The following is a 16163-nucleotide window of genomic DNA, read 5'->3' as shown; positions in this document are numbered from 1 at the left end:
GACACCTTACATTAATCACAGATGACTCCGCTACTCCAATATCAGTTTAAATGTGGAGATGGCCTTCGGGATACAAAACTAATCAAATCGTTTACTAAGTTATTTCTCATCCACATTGAGCACTAATGTGGCACCAAACCAATCTGGAAGCAAGAAAGTGGTGCGAACAATTCCTTTCCGGGAAGAAGATTTTTGAGTGGAACAGCCCACCTAAATGTCCATTCTTAACCGCAGAACCTTATTGAACCTCGCCTATTGCTCCAATTAATAAATTATTTGAGGGTCATAGATCAAGTTGTGAAAATATTAATACCAAGAATTATTTTCTTTGGAAAAACATGAAATCTGTTAGAGAAAGAGAATGTTCAAAGTTTCGTGTGAAGTTGAGAATAAACAAAATTAGACATAATTGCTATTTCGCAATTCTTCTGAGGGAGCGATTTTAATTGCACGATGACGCATTTCATAAAATTAAAACAAACCTGAAGTGTTTGTTCAGTGGACTGCCACTGATGTGATTAACCACTTGGTATGATTAATTGTCAGAGTACACTTTTCTCTGCTGTATAAGAGCTTGCAAAACAATCTGTGGATATCGGCAGTTGGACTATTTTCAACTAATCACCAATCCACACTGAAAATGGGATATCCAGCAATTTACTACATCGCAAGTCTTTACTATCCAGTACTAGCAGCGATCGGTATCCCTGGTAAGTCACTGGAATTGTCTACTGCTACTGTATGTGTGTGTTTTATTCTTGTAGCATTTGTTGCAGATGATGCCTTATCTGATGACTGTGTTAAGCCTTGTCAGGTTTAAGTTTCTATTTTATTTTAATTTATCATTTTTCTCTGCAATTGTTACTCGTTCCTCATGTCCGATCATTTCGTCAATGTTACCAATTGATTGAGTGTTAATATTGATAAAGTTCTAGCATTTTACCTTACTTCACCTTCCAGCTTTACCAAAACGTATTGTTCAGAATCTGATTCTCCATCAATATAGAAAATCAAACGTTTAATAAAATGAAAACAAAACCTTTAGCAGAGCTCTCTCTGCCAGCTCCAAGGGTTTTTGGCAAAGCAAAGCTTTCTTCTCCCCGTATTCATGCAAAAAAATATTTTTTTTTCTCTTATTTGTCTAACTGTCTATGAAATTGTCCCAATAGCTTTGAAAACTCTTCTGTTTTACCTGATCTCCCTTCTTTAATTTATATAAGATTAGGTAAGATTTATTTGATATCCTACATCCATCTCATAACATGAGGGAGAAAAAAAAATCTTTATGTTGCGTCTCCGTAGCAATGTACAAGATTCAAGCTCATTTTTCACCTGAACATCGGAACATGCATTTAGCTCTGCTGTCCTTCCACTTCAGAATGTTATATCCGAAGAAACAGTCTTATTCAGTCCATCTTATTCCCACATTGCATAAAACATTCGGCATTCACAGCTATAATGATGGGTCTGTCTAGATCAGTGGGTCGATAAGCCGCCCAATCGAAGGACAGTGACGGAGGCCGCATGAACAACATTTCCACTCTCCGAATCCTGACCCGGTATAAGATCAGATTGCTGAGCTTCACGCAATCTGTTTTAAACATTTCTAGGTATGTATATCAAGTGAGGATGATCAAGGTTTCTGCACATGAACTTAACTCTTTGCTTCCTTGCAGTTAATTTAGTGGCGATTGTGATCCTGTCTCTGGGAAACTGCGGACTCTCGAAATGCATCTCCCGTTACCTGGTGGGAATGGCAGCAGCTGATTTACTGGGTGTTCTTTTTGCTATTGTACTCTCTGAGATCAACAATATTTATAGTTATGCTCTTCCTTTGCTCAATATACCTTTCTGCGCTGTCACGCTTGTCCTGAGACTCGCAACCATGGACTGTTCTGTTTGGCTCACGGTGACTTTCACGTTCGATCGATGTATTGCAATCTGTAGTCAAAAGCTGCGGGAACGATACTGCACCGAGAGGACAGCAACTATTATGACAGTAATTGTGGGTTTAGGAAGTTGTGCGAAGGGTGTTCCATTATACTTTGCGGTAGAACCCTACCGTATCATTGACTACATACCCTGGCGATGCATTTTCGGAATGGATTACATTACTTTACCAGCGTGGAAAGCATACCAATTGTTTAACACGATAACTACGCCTCTGTTGCCTATCGGTCTGATTCTACTTTTTAATGCTTTGACAGTCAGTCACATTATCGCGGCAAACAGAGTTCGCCGGGGGCTCAGAAACAACAGAGAGAAAAAGAATGATTCAGAGGCGGAGAACCGGAGAAAGTCAATAATTTTGTTGTTTGCTCTATCGGCCAATTTCATATTGTTGTGGATCCCCTTTATTGTATACACTATGAGCTGGCAAGTTCGGAATTACTATTACACTGACAGATATTTGAATACCCCGACGTATATCCTGCAACAGTTTGGGTTCATGTTGCAGTTTCTTTCCACGTGCACCAACACGTGTATCTACACTCTGTCACAGAGGAAATTCAGGGAAGAGTTAAAGGGCGGAGTCAAACTTCTGGTTACGTTAAATGGTCGGCTCTGTAGGTGAAACGCAACTCAAATTGTAAGCGTTAACGGCAGTTGAAATGCATTTCTATGTTATTTATATGTCCGGTAAATGTGCGTGTATTCCTGCAGCCAAGTGAGCGAATGTTAGTTGTTCACAGGTTCCATTTAATTCAACAAAATTAATTCAATTCAACAAACAACAAAAAGGCGCTGATGTGACCGTTCCTTCTGGAAAAAAAATGCATTTAAAATTTTGGATCAACGCCGGAGTCTGTGCAAAGAAATATGTGAAGCCAGTACGACATTACTTAAATTGGTAAAATTCTAATATCATTTACTGGAAAATGCGTCATTCCAGGGATTTCTCTGACAGCTGCTGAAATATACCAGAAACAATGAAATCTGGTGTCAGTTAAAGTGAGCTCAGATACCTACAATTTCCAGTGTACCAGTGCATAAAGTGTGGCTACTCTCTTTTCATTCTGAAAGCGGTCGTTCCCTCCCAAATCAGAAGTCTAAAACTGCACCGTGTCCCAGGTGAGCCTATAAATGGACATATGTAGGAGTCTTGCTGAGAAGGGATAGTATCATAAATGGAGCTGTGCTGTGAAAAACAATATTTCCCATTCTGTCTTGCGTAAGATTGACAAAGCTTACAGAGAGAATACGGGAGAATGGGGATGAGAGGGACAATAAATCAAACATGATGGAATGATGCCAAGATGTAATGTTGAAACTTTACAAATCACTGGTGAGGCTTCAGTTGGAAAGGATGTGCCAAAACTGGAGAGGTTTCAAAGGAGGTTCACGCAAATGATTCCAGGGTTGAATGGTCTGTCATATGAAGAGCGTTTGATGGCTCCGGTCTGTATCAACTACAATTCAAAAGAATGAGGGTGGACTTCATTGAAACCTATCGAACCGTATAATGCCTTGATTGTGGATGTGGAGAGAATCTAAGACCAGTGGACACAACATTAGAATAGATAGGTGTTCTTTCAGAATGGGGACGAAGAGCAATATATTTACCTGGAGAATGGTAAATCTGTGGACAGCTTTGCCACAGAAAGCTGTGGAGGTCAAGTCTGTATCTGCAGAGATAAACAGATATTGATTGGTCAGGGCATGAAGAGATATGGGGAGAAGGCAGGAGATTTCATCTGAGAGGAAAATTGATTCCACTGTGATTAAATTGCTGAACAGATGATGGGCCGAATGGACAACTTATGCTCCAATGTCTTATGTCCCAACGGCAGAAATTATGTCCGGACAGAAGTTAATTCAGTGGAGCAGAGAGGATGACTGAAGTACTGGATGAAGGGAGGGCAACGGCTTGTGCAGGAGTAGAGGACCGAATCAATATCAGAATGGAGGAGGGAGATAGATTTTACAGAAAAAAGTGTGTTGCGTAGGCTGACATCACTTGGAAGAAGCACATGACCTGGACGTATTTGCATTTCATTTCCGATACAGGTTTGCAAAATAGCTGTGCATTTACTTGTATATTTAAAATCAACCTGAATATTATTTCTATGTTATTTTTCCTCGTAATTAAAATGTCCACTCTGCAGACGGGGTAAATTTAATATCAAGTGTCTACTAATGTTACGAATTTAAAATTCCACAAATTGCTTTTAAAAATAAAACTAATTATCTAACAACTAAGCACTCCCAACTATATATATAAGAAAAAGACCTTATGAACTATGGAAACTATCACTTAATTAATGAAAAAGGAGGATAAAAACAAATAATCAAACAATCTGTCCGTTGTCTTACTTCACTCAGTAGACCAAACAGATTTCGAAAAGTCTTTCAGCATTCACATCGAAAAGTTCACACCTTCTTTAACTGGTCCATCGATCAAAGGGCATCTTAAGTAAATCAGAAATATTCAAAGCTTCTCTTCTTTCCGAAAGAACGATTATTCAGCAGATCTAAAACCAGTCAAAACTCGGCTACAATCGGAATAAAGTTAACATAGTCCAATGCCTCTTTGGGGTCCAGGAAAACACGTGGAGTCGAATCTCTGGAAAATAATTTTAATCGGGCTGGATATTGAAGTGTGAGGATAATCCCTTATCATAGGCTATCTTCATGGTTGGAACGAATTTAGACCGCAGGACCATAAATTCCCGTGCATAATCTTCATAAAAACTTATCTCGGAACCTTTAAATTAAAAAAAAACTCTTTGTTTCCTTGCATATTTTATGATTTGGTCTTTAACTTTAAAACGAAGGTAGGAGACCAAAACTGACCTTGGTTTATCTCTAGATGTCGCAGTGAAAATTCTATGTGCTCTTTCGATGTTGGGAGGTTGAAGTAAATATCCGGAAACAGAGACTGAAACAAGTTAGCAATATAGTCTAATAAATCTCCAGTCTCAGATCCTCCTTCAATCCAAAAATTTAAATATTATTCCGACGAGATCTTGCTTCCAAATCGATAATTTGATGTTGAGACTTTTCCAAGCGAGCTGAAATTTCCACGATTTGCCACTTCACCTCTTTATGTTCAGAATTCAGGGAAATAATGTTTTCCTGCACAAATTGAAAACACTCTCATAACGACTTCATCTCAGAAGATGTAGCATCAAGTTTTACCGTGTTGTTGTCTATCTTCTTATCAAGATCCATCAGCGAATTTTCCAGACGCTCAGCCCAAGCTGGTGTTTCCTCCGACTTTTTCCCCTTTCCATTGCTGGATTCAGGAAGCTGCTTTCCACTTCTTAAAGATTGTGACATAGTAACAATTATTCCCCTCTAAGATCCGACAATTAAAAGTTATAAATTCAAAGTTTAAACTGGGGAAAAGGAAGAATTAATTGCAGCCACACAGATTTGTGTGTCGCTCCATTAGATAGTAGGTGGAGTCTCCCAAGATCTGTTTGTTGTCTGACAACATACCCTTAGAATAAAATCTGGTTTTCACTCATTAACTATTCTGATTTACTGATTGCTAAACATGACGGTGGGAGGGCAATTCCAACATGTCACTGAGCAGCGGATCAAATCAAATCAAATCTTATTATCATTCAAACATTTGTGGTTACAGTAAAACAAATCAGTGTTCCTCTGGAGCCAGGGAGCAAAACATACACAGTGCTTTCCAAATAGCAAGCAAAAACAAACATGGTCACACACAAAAAAAATACATATACAGTCTATGACCCATGGACTCACAGCTTATGCAGCTCCCAAGCTGCAAGTTGCATGCCATCTTAGACAATGACTCCCATCCACTCCATAATGTACTGTTTAGGCACAGGAGTGCATTCAGCCAGAGACACATTCCACCGAGATGTAACACTGACTGTCATAGGAAGTCATTCCTACCTGTGCCCATCAAACTTTATAACTCCTCCCTCGGAGTGTCAGACACCCTGAACCAATAGGCTGGTCCTGGACTTATTTCCACTTGGGCATGATTTACTTATTATTATTTAATTACATATGGTTTTATATTGCTGCATTTCTTCGCTATTCTTGGTTGGTGCGGCTGTAACGAAACCCAATTTCCCTCGGTATCAATAAGGCATGTCTGTCTGTCTCTCGATCAAACAAGGGAAAGAAGCCTGGGGCATGTTAAATTATCAACGCCCAACAGGGTCTTGAAATTGCATTAGCGTTAGGATTGGGGTTACGGCTGGGATTTCACCCACCGGAATCCTGAGACACACCTTGATTAGAGTCTCACAACCTTCATTTTCTTCTCATTTCCTATGGAAAGACTTTAGTCTATCCCCAGCCTGGAACTGAATGGCTCTGTGATTTTCTCTGTCTGTTGCCTTCCAGGTGAATGGAGAACCTGTGACCACTCTCATCCACCTGATCCATAGAGTCACTATCAAGCCTTCTGGCAGATAAGTTGTACTGCAAACATATTTTCGTCTATGATGACAGGCAGCACGTCGACGTGAAAGTTACCAGTGTGTAAGTCCTCTCCTTCTGACGTAATGTGGATCCCACATCTCGGCTGTTATTGTAGTCTGTATCTCAGTGTCACCTCTAGTGTGCCTTTCTTTGTCTGTTGAATGCCAAAATCAGAGTGTTTCACCACATTCACCATTTTCCATCCAGTATGTGTCACTACGCTGAATTCCTGTCGCAGACTGACTTTGTACTTCTAAATCTTTCACGGTATTGAAATGAATACACGCAAAGTCCTTGGTTAAATGTGCATTCTTACCCAACCTTCCTTTAACTTCTGCCTGGAGATAAGAGATTAAGATTTTCTTGATCAGAATGGGTTGATCACCCCTGCAGCAAGGTGACCTAATTGAAATGTATAAAAGCTGCTCGGCATGGGTTCTGAAAGGCTGCTCTACCTGTCTCAAATGTCTACCTCAGAATTTGGGGATTGGTCATTTAGTGCTGAGAAGATGGATATCTTCAGTCCGAGCTGTGGAACTGTGCCCAGAGAGCAAGGGAAGCAGAGTTATCGTATAAATTCAAGACCAAGGCCAATACTGATTTTTGGGCTGTCAGGAGGTCAAGGGCAAGGGGGAACAGGCAGGAAATGGAGCAAAGACAGGGGATCTACCATGATCTTATTGAATGTCAGAACAGACGCAAAGGACTAAAAGACCTCCTCCTACTCCTATCTTTTATGCTTGTATCTCCTAACCTGAATTCATTCTTTTCCAATACCTGTTGTGTTGAACTCTTTATCTCCCTCAGATTTTCTTTCCCTTCTCCACCAGTATTGACACTCTTAAAATCTGCAACAACCTCACCACAGAGTTTTCCATCTTCCTTGGCTTGCTAATGTCTTTACAGACAGCAAGACTCTTCTGGGTAGGGGAGGTTCACGCTTAATTTGAAATTCCTTTGAAAATAGCTAGTGGGGGTAGGCTGTAGGCTCCCGGGGAGATGTTCAATATGCCTCACCCATTACACAAGAAGTAGGAGCAGCCAGTCAGCCCTTGGAGTTACTCCCCCACTAGTCAATATGATCACAGCTGATCATTACGATAACGTAAAGCCACAAAAGCCTGCTGGTAGTGGAATCTGGAGCAACAAACAACCTGCTGGAGGAACAGAGGGTCGAGCAGCATCTGTGGGAGAAAGGGAATTGTCAATGTTTCGGGCCAAACTCTTGTATAGGGACCACTTCCAGATTCTGTATCCTGTTCCTGTTTCCTCCACATGTTCTTCGCTTCCTTTAACCCCAAGAACTATACAGTGCCTGTAAAAAGTACAAAGTATTTAACCCTCTTGGAAGTTCTCCTGTTTTATAACATTGAAACACAGCTGGTTTAATTTAGCTTTTTTGGACATTGATCAACAGAAAAAGACTCTTTCATGTCAAAATGAAAACAGATCTCTAGAAAGTGATCTAAATTAATTACAAATATGAAACACAAAATAATTGATTGCAAAATTATTCACCCCCTTTTATATGACAGACCAAATCATCAGTGGTGCAGCCAATTAGTTTTAGCAGTGACATAATTAGTTAAATGGAGATCACCTGCGTGTGGTCAAGGTGTTTCAAATGATTGTACAAATACACCTGTGTCTGGAAGATCTAATTGCTTGGGAGTCAGTATCCTGGCAAAAAATACACCATGAAGACAAGCAACTCCGTGAAAAGGTTATTGAAAAGCACAGGTCAGGAGATGGATACAAGAATATTACCACATAACTGAGTATTCCTTGGAGTACAGTTAAGTCAATCATCAAGAAATAGAAAAAATATGGTACAGCTCTAAATCTGCAGGGAGTAGGCCGTTCTCATAAACTGAGGGACCATGCAAGAAGGGGACTAGTGAGGGAGTACACAAACAGACCTATGACAACCCTGGAAGAGCTCCAAGCTGAGACGGGCAAGTCTGTGCATACAAATGTTGCCAGTGTGCTTCACCAGTTGCACCTTTATGGGAGAGTGGCAAAGAGAAAGCCACTGTTAGGGGAATGAAAACTCACATGAAATCAAGATGAGAGTTTGCCAGAAGGCATGTGGGAGACCTGAAGTCAGTTGGAAAAAGGTTCTATGGTCTGATGAATACAAAATTGAACTTTTTGGCTATCAGACAAAATGCTACGCTTGGTGAACCCAAACACCACACGTCATCAAAAACACACCATCCCGACCGTGAAGCATGGTTGTGGCTGCATCGTGCTGTGAGGATGCTTCATTGCAGTGGCCACTGGAAAGCTGGAGGAAAACCTGAAACAGTCTGCAAGAGAGCTACAACTTGGGAGAAGATTTGTTTTCCAGCAAGACAATGACCCCAAGCACAAAGCCAATGCTACACAGGAATGGCTTAAAAACAACCAGAATAATATCCTGAAGTGGCCAAATCAGAGTTCAGACATCAATCCAATTGAAAATCTATGGCTGGACTTGAAGAGGACTGTTCACTCACAATCTTCATCCAATCTGACCAAGCTTGAGCAGTTTTGCAAAGAAGAATGGGGTAAAATTGCAGTGTGCATATGTGCAAAGCTGATCGAGACCTATGCACACAGACTCAAGGCTGTACGTGATTGCTGCCAAAGGTGCATCTACTAAACACGGACTTTCAAGGGAGTGAGTAATTATGCAATCAATTATTTTGTGTTTGATAATTGTAATAAATTTAGACCAATTTGTAGACATTGGTTTTCACTCTGACACGAGTATATTTTCTGTTGACCAGTGTCAAAAAAGCCAATTTAAATCCACTGTGATTCAATGCTGTAAAACTGTAAAAGATGAAAACTTCCAAGGGGAGAGGAGGTACATACTTTGTACAGGCTCTGTATTTGGTTCCTTTGTGAATATATCGAATAATTTGTCTTCAACTGCATTCTGTGTTGGAGAATTTTACAGATTCACTTATCCTTTAGAAGAAATGGATCTTAAATAACTTTTTCCTCATCCTTGGGCTGTCACCCAAGGTCCTGGACTCTCTGACATCATGAATATCCTTCCTACTTCTAGCCTGCTTAATGCTGATCGTATTTTGTTGCCGTTTGAGATCCCCTCTTATTTTCTAAATTCCAGTAAATATTAATCTAATCCACTCCATTCCTCTTCATAAACCAGTCCCACTCTTCTGGGAATCGGTCAGGTGAACTTCTACTGCTCTCCCCCTGTATCAACAACATCCTTGCTCAGAAAGGACAGCACACAATTCTCGAGGTGTGGTTTCACCAAGATCATTGCTCGTCAACTCCAGGGTAAGCTAATTGTCTTGGAGGTGATATAATACAGCTCTTGCGCGTTTAAACAATTACTTCAGTTACATTAATTTGTCTTTTAGTCCTTTGAATTCAGACAGAGATGCTGGTTACCTGACTAATATTCACAAGTGGAGATGCCGGTGAGTTGTGTGCTGGAAATCAAAACAAGAGGGGATCATTTTACAGTTGGAGCTCAGCTTTATGGAAGAGATATTCAGAAACCAGGAGACCTACTCTTATGAGGTATGGGATACGATTATGTCAAGTGAGTTTTGAGTAGGATAAGAAGTGTAGAAACAGATCAGACTTGGTCATTGAATTTGTATCAGCTGTCGGGCAATAGGTCGTACTCTCCCAGTTTGAGTCCCACTCCAGGGAGCTGAGCAAGGCTGACGCTCCAGTGCTATCCTGGGGTACCTGTCATCTTTCAGATGGTTCTGGAGGGCTTGGGTTATAATGATAAAATAGAAAGGCTGGGAATGTGGAGCAAATGATGCTGAGGGGAACTTTATAGAGTTGTATAAAATCAGAAATGTCGAGACAAGGTCTTTTTCCCCAAGATAATGGAGCCTAAAATGAGAGAGCACAGGTTTAAGTAGGAGGAAAAACATTTAAAAGGGATCTTTTTCACACAGAGGGTAATGATTATGTGGAATGAGCTGTCAGAGGAAGTGGTAAAGGTTTGGAAGACATTTCGACAGATGCTTGGATAAGAAAGTTTAAAAAGGCTATGGGCTAAATGCAGGGAAATGGGACTGGCTCAATTCGACATACGTTGGCACAGGCAAGTAGCGCTGAATGGCTTGTTTCCATGCTGTATAACTCTGTGGCATTTAAAGTCGACCGCTGTTTACCCTCACAGGTGAATATGAAAGATTACATACAAGGCATTGAGACTCTTCCTGAAAATAGCAGGGGACTTCCTGCTGATTTTCTGGGGCCAACATTTATGACTCAATCAACACAGATGACCTGGTTACATCTGCTCTTCCACTTGTTGGTATTTTCTGATGTACAAACTGGCCCCCACCCTTCAGGAACACCCTTTAGTCAGTGTGTTCACTATTGACAGTGAACACACTTCCAAAGTATCTCATCAGCTTTCAGGTGCTTTGGGACAATATACTGGAAATACAAGTTTTTTTTTCCCCCTTGAATGCAGAACAGACTTGCGAAACTAAATGGTGTCAGGTGTCAGACTAAATAGTGACTGACTGCCCTGTTGCCCTTCCCGATTTTGCTGATAACCTACACAGTGGTCTCTGGCCATTCATATAGGTTTCCCATTACCAACACATCAGGACAGCAAAACTCTCCTTCGTGACGCTCACTATAAATGTTGCTGATTGCTAAACAACTGGAATAGCTGATTGTTCTGCTACCCCCCAGCAACTGGAATTCAATTCTGACGTCAAACACTATCTGTGTGGATTTTGCGTGTTCTCCTTTATACCAGGTGGTTTTCCCTGGACACACTGGTTTCCTCCCACATATCAAAGATGTGTGTTTCAGTGGGTAAATTGGTTGCTGTAAATTGCCACTGGCTTACTGTTGAGGGGTGGAATCCAGCGTGAGTTGATGGGGACCTGGGGAGAACAACATGGAATCAGTGTAAATGGCTGGTTGAAGGTCAGCACAGACTAGAAAACGAAGGGCCTATTTCCTAGCATTGATTAAGGATCAGCTTTATATGCATCCAGTCTGCAGACTTGTGAGACTCTAATATCTTCACTCATGAATTATTAATGTATTTTTGAAGAATTTATGAACAATCAGCACATACTTTAAATCACAACACCCATTTCAGCTGTGCTGCCACAGCTCTTCCCACAAGCCCCAGTCCCTGGATTTTTCCATTGGGCATGCATAAAGATTGAGTTTATAAAACGCTTAACCTCTATAAGGGAATAAAGGAGAGCTGGTGGGTGGGAGATGGGATTATGAGGGCTGCCTTGCTACACAGGTTAACTTTAGCAGAGAATTCATGCCTTATTTCTTGCCTTCTGACACTGCCGATCACACAGACTAAATTCAAAGGCCTTTTGGAAATGGTGAAGGGGACAGAACTGGTTGGGGGAAAAAAGAGAGAGCCTCGTTTGGTGGCGGGGGTGGTGGGTGGGGGCTGCGCTACTGAGTAAAACATTCCGCTAAGGCAATCCCTTTGGATCAATGGTGATTTGTGGTTCTGTGAATTTTGAGGTGATGCATGAGACTAATGAGGCAACGAAAGACTTCTACATTAATGAGCCAGGAGGTGTCTGATGGGGTAGACGTGGGTATTATGTGAGATGGTATCAGTCAATCACAGAGGCACACACACACCATACTGTTTATGCTATTTCCACAGAGGTTCCCTGCTGATATTTTGCTTTTATTTGAGAAATCTGTAGAGGTGAAAGGTTGCTATAGCCATCAATGCATCCCAAGGTTGCAAGAGATGCCATAAAAATGCATACATTTTTCTTAGCAGTGTCAGGCAATTTGTGGGTTTTATTCTGGGAACTGAACTGGGCTGTCCGTGACTATGAACTGCCAATTAAAACCAAATAAAACTTTTGGCAATGGCTCAACACAACCAGCTGGTGGTGATGATCCTACAACTTCCATTTATCTACAATCTTCCTGTTTTGCACTTACTTATTTTTTATTGTAACCTACAGCTTTTTTTGGAAATTACCTGCACTGCTGCCAGAAAGCAGCAAGTATCAGTGGAAAATAAGTCTGATTCTGGTACTGGATAGAAAAGGTTTTGCCCAAAGTTCCAGGAGACTTGATAGTCTCTGGTTATTCATGAAAACTCTGAACAAATCCAGGGAGCTCTTGGATGCCCTAAAATTTGAAACAAAGATGGCTCTGCTGGTCCTGTCAGACAAATGGTCTCAATGGTAAGAAACGGAGCACCTAGTGCTCACTGCTGCTTCTACCCTACGATCCCACCAATATCAGTGAAATCTCGGCTGCATTCCTGTATTTCACTAGCTTGGTGTAGTAATTATAGATGGTTTGGAAGCTTTACTAATTTTCCAGGATGAAGTCAAATATTACAGCATCGACACATGTGGAAAAATATGGAGAGAATGGAACAGTGTAAATACAGAGGCCTGTTCCCAGATTGGTGTATGTACTGTACAGTCTAAGAGGTGCTTGAAATTAAAGAAGAAAATTGAGTCACATGGCAAAGAAATAGGCCCTTCAGCCCAACTTGTCTATACCAACGAAGATGCACATTAAGCTCGTCCTACTTGACAGCGTTTGGCCTATAACCTTCTAAATGTAAAATGTATCTACAGAAAAGGAGAACGAACAAACTGGACCAGCACCAGTGCATGGGCTGATGTTCTCATAGTTGTGCTGTGATTCTTGTGACGTGTACCAATTCCTGTCAGGAGACGGGTTTATGGCTCCAAAGCACAAGGCAAACACCAATGGAAGAAAATAAAGTACAATGGAAGAACTCAAATGCGAGTCTTGCACCCATGGAAACAAAAGTTGTAAGTCAACATTTCAGGTTGAGACCCTGCACCAAAAGCAAGGATGCAATGCTGAGGCTTTATAAAGCATTGGTCAGACTGCATTTCGTGTATTATGAGCAGATTTGGGCCCCTTAACTATGAAAGGATATCCTGGAATTGGAGAGGGTCCACAGAAGCTCGAGAATGATCCTGTGAATAAAAGGGTTAATGGATGAGGAATGTTTCATGGCTCTGGGCCTGTACTGACTGGAGTTGAGAAGAATAAAGGAGGACGTCATTGAAGACGCTCAGATATTGAAAAACCTAGTTAGATTGAACGTGGTGTGGATGCTTCTTGTAGTGGGGGAGTCTAGGGCCAGAAGGCACAGCCTCAGAACACAAGGATGTCCCTTTTGGAACAGACATGAGGAGGAATTTCTTGAGCCAGAGAGTGTGGAATTCATTTTCACAGATGGCTGCGGAGGCCAAATTATTACGTACATTAAAAGTGGAGATTGGTAGATTCTCCATTATTAAGGGCATCGAAAGTTACGGGGTAAAGGTAGGAGAATGGGGCTGACAGGGAAAATAAATTGGCCATGATAGAATGGCAGAATAGAGTTGATGGGCTGAATTACATAATTCTACTCCTCTGTTTTATGGTGAGTGGAGGGTATTCCATCAGATTTCAGACCTGTGCATTGTAGATGGTGGAAAGCCTTTAGGGTGTCTGCAGGGGTATTGACTTACGACAGGATCCTCAGCCTCTGACCTCCTCCTGTAGCCCTGATATGTATAGGGCTGGTTCAATTGTGCTTCCAGTCAATGATAAACCCATCCTCCTACACCACCCTCTCCCCACCTCAGGTTGTTGATGGTGGGTGACTCAGTGTTAAAGGGTAGACTCTGGCTTGCAGGAGGTGGTCAATACCTGGCATTCCAGTTTTGCATCTAAAATTAATCTTTGGGTAAAATAACAAATGCTGAGCAAGATGTCTACCTCAGGGTTCGAGTCAAAGCCTAAAACGGACGGCAGTGAAGAAAAAGGTCCAACAATCAAGGTGGCAGTTGCGGATGAAAAAAAGATAAGGGAAAAGTGAAAGCAGGAAAGCTGGTAATAGAAGTAATTTCTCTAGGTCTCAGTCGCTGGTTTTTGAGTGAAGTGAGCCTCAGACTCAGTGTATATTGACACCCGCGCCCCGGAATAATTCACAATATCAATCAAACAGCTAAATATAACTAATGCCAATCTGTTATGGTTGTACTTTAATCATCAGGGTGTACTCTGGTTTTCATTTGTTGAAGGAACATGTGGCAGACAAGAGTGCAGAGATTGTAGGAAATGGACCCTTTATACAATTAGGGCAGAGTTCATTAATCGGCATATTATTGGAACAGTTTATTATGCCTATGGTCAGTTAGAAACAGACAGTTAGAATATTCAACAACACTTAAAATGTTAATACTTCCTCTATTCAAAATGCTGGATGAATTAAAGATTTTAAAGTGTTTTCTCTCGGTGACAAAATGTGAAATGCTTATTTACTTCCTGGTGAATATGACTGGGCTTGGTGCATCACCTGGAAACATCGCAAAGCTCATTCCAGTCCCAGTAAAACATAGCAGACCTTTATTAGCTCAGCACCTCCCCATTCCAGGCTCTGAGCTGGAACCAGCATAGGATGTAAGATATTGCAGGTGCTGGAATTTGGAACAGCACACACGTTCTAACACATAACTCCACATATGCTGCCTGATCTGAGTTCTTCCAGTGCTTTGTGTTAGAGGCAGCAGGAATTGGTTGGTCCGGCCCCCATTACTGCAGCAAGGACCTCCCTAAATTTTTGGCATTCACCATTGGTCAGTTTAATGCAGGAGGCAAGCTTCCTCCAAACTTCAGGCCAGTGCCCTATGGCTCAGATGTTCAACTGGTTATTTCTTTCAATCAGGGGTGTGGGCAGGCTTTTCACCACTCGGGATGTTACATATAAGTTAAGACTCTGTCATTAATGAATATGCCAAGTGAAAAATTTGTAACCGAGGCTACTGGCTATTCTTCAGTGATCTATCAGCCAGTCCCCTCCTTACCCCCTCTTGCTTGTAAGAGGAAGCAAGTAATTTTACATAGGCAAAAGAGATTCTGCAGAATATGTTAATCTTCAGATACACACACAAAATACTGGAGGAACTTAGTAGATCAGGCAGCAAATTGACAAAGGGTCAACTTTTTTCTTGTGAATGTTGCTTATTTAATGTTATGTGTCTATGATCGGGCTAGACACATTATAATTAGGACATCTGTGCATGCGGTAATAAACTCAATATCGACCTCAACACACTTCAAAGCAACTGGTGTAGTGCAGGAAGCATTGCAGCCAACTTGCACACAGCACAATCCCACAAGGTGATCTTCTGCTTTCAAAAGACAGTAGGAAATCCATAAGAACTGATCCAGGGTCCAAAACGTCTTCAAGAAATATTGAAAGATTTTGCGCATATTCCTGAGACACATGACTAGCACTCTGCAGGTTGGTAACTTTTGGGATAAAACAAGCTGCTGCAGGTACTCAGTGAGTCAGACAACAGCTGTGGAGGCAAACTGATAGTCAATATTTTGGGTCAAGACCTTGCATCAGGACTGAGCGTGTAGAAGGGAGTTATACAGTGTAAACAAGTGAGAGGGAGGGGGTGAGGCAGGCGATAGGTAGAACCATATGAGGAGGGGGTGATAGGAGATGGAACCATTTACTGCACTGCTGGTAACGATACAAGTCAAGGGCAAAGTCTGAGACATATGGTCTTGCGGCAAACAGTACCAGAGAGGCGCACTTATAATTAGGCAGTGACAGCACAACTGTAAACACAATGAATGCATTTTCAATTTTGCAACCGTTCAAACTCTTTCTCAATTATGTCGACGGGTCAGTAAACAAGCTGGTGTTCACCACATGCCCAGGATCGACTTCCTAAAAGACAGGATTCAAATTTCGGAACCCCAGGTAATGT

This window comes from Hemitrygon akajei, chromosome 8, assembly GCF_048418815.1.
Source record: "Hemitrygon akajei chromosome 8, sHemAka1.3, whole genome shotgun sequence".
NCBI lineage: Eukaryota > Metazoa > Chordata > Chondrichthyes > Myliobatiformes > Dasyatidae > Hemitrygon > Hemitrygon akajei.
Note: the sequence above shows the minus strand (reverse complement) of the source record.